Source organism: Pygoscelis adeliae, unplaced genomic scaffold, assembly GCF_000699105.1.
Source record: "Pygoscelis adeliae isolate BGI_AS28 unplaced genomic scaffold, ASM69910v1 Scaffold27, whole genome shotgun sequence".
Classification (NCBI taxonomy): Eukaryota; Metazoa; Chordata; class Aves; order Sphenisciformes; family Spheniscidae; genus Pygoscelis; species Pygoscelis adeliae.
Genome location: NW_008825410.1, coordinates 2,675,117 through 2,676,955, shown reverse-complemented (window position 1 = coordinate 2,676,955; position 1,839 = coordinate 2,675,117). Strand labels below are relative to the sequence as shown.

General features: G+C 46.3%; 1 protein-coding gene across 1 annotated transcript in view; it reads right to left on the bottom strand.

The window, feature by feature from the left end:
• Nucleotides 1-1,839, bottom strand: part of LOC103922388 (lanosterol 14-alpha demethylase) — an 11,255-nt gene that overhangs the window by 6,917 nt on the left and 2,499 nt on the right. The window lies entirely within an intron of this gene.

Here is a 1,839-nt window from a genome sequence, read left to right as displayed (position 1 = left end):
GCCCAGGGAAGTGGTTGAGTCACCATCCCTGGAAGTATTTAGAAGACGGGTAGATGAGGCGCTTAGGGACATGGTTTAGTGGGCATGGTGGTGTTGGGTTGATGGTTGGACTCGATGATCTTGGAGGTCTCTTCCAACCTTAATGATTCTATGAGATTATGATTAGGACTGCAGGGTACAAGAGATACTCGAATTTAAATAATAGGTAGTAGCCCGGTTTTCACCTTCGTTTTTCAAGCAAAAAACATCCAAGTAAGATCCAAGTAAAATGCTAGCTGAAGGGAGCTACAATTCTCTCTTTTGCAGTACCAAAACAAAAAATAATTTTAGTATCTTTGTTAAACTTTAGCCCTGAAGATACAAGAAGCATTTAAGATCGAAATATGGAACGCACTTCAGATAGATACATAATCACAAACGTAATCAGACCTGTCCTTGCAAAGTCTGGGTTCAGCCTGTGTTCTTTGTTACGTGGCCTCCTTGCTTTCTCTCCCCCAGAGCATCTGTCTTCTCTCGTGCAGTAATACCTTACCTCTGGTCCAGAGATGCACCTTTCTTTTACAAGGCCCTCTAGAGTCACTGCCCAGGAAGTCGGACACAGAAGCAGGAAGCAAACTGCTTCCTAGGAAAATGGTGAGCTTCACGTCCTTCTCACCTTTTCCTCTTTTTCTTTGTATACTCATAGCTAACAAACCTACTGGTAAAAAGGCCATTATTAGATGAGAACCGTTCAATGGATTGACGGGACATCTACTCAGAAAATTATTCAATGAATTTTAAGCCCTAATTATGAATTAGGGCATATGCCCTATGGGTCTGCACTATACCACGAGCAACACACTAAAAATTGTCTTCCCACCAAGGGCTCTGCACGTACTATGAAGTTATTCACAAAACAAAAGGCCTAAGAGGAAAGGTTACTCCCTAGAAACGTCTGTTTTCAGCATGCAGTGGGGACTCCATCAGTCTATCAGAGGGTACACGTGCCACAGAGCAGAGAGACAAGCACATTTTCCCTTGCAACATGCTAGTCCATCTCCAGGTTGATGGAGACAAGAACGACACACAGGAGTGAACGCATCCTCTGCCATTTCAGCTCCTCTCAACACAAAACTATCTGCAAGAGGCTTGGAGGGAGGAGTCAGAGAGCGAATATGAGTTGTTACATAGACTATGCATGTTAACAAACAATTACGAGAACTACTGGTAAATAAGTAACTTCTTTTAAAGAGTAAGGGGTGGTTCTTCTAAACACATGACTGAAAGTCACTGTCAGACTGAAGAGACAGAGACTTAGCAGCTTGAGCCGAGAGAAAGGAGCCTCAAGAGGAAGTTCTGAGTGATCCATCAATGGTAGAACGCCAGTGAAAGTTTGAACGGCTCTCTAAATGCCTTCCCAGTAGACGCTATGGATGTCATCTGTCTGGACTTCTGTAAGGCCTTTGACACGGTCCCCCACAACAGCCTTCTCTCTAAATTGGAGAGGTACGGATTGACGGGTGGACTGTCCGGTGGGTGAGGAATTGGTTGGATAGTCATATCCAGAGGGTAGTGGTCAACGGCTCAATGTCCAGATGGAGACTGGTGACGAGTGGCGTCCCGCAGGGGTCCGTATTGGGACCGGTACTGTTTAGTATCTTCATCAATGACATAGACAGTGGGATGGAGTGCACCCTCAGCAAGTTTGCAGATGACACCAAGCTGAGTGGTGCGGTCGACACGCCAGAGGGACGGGATGCCATCCAGAGGGACCTGGACAAGCTCGAGAAGTGGGCCTGTGTGAACCTCGTGAGGTTCAACAAGGCCACGTGCAAGGTCCTGCACCTGGGTCGGGGCAAC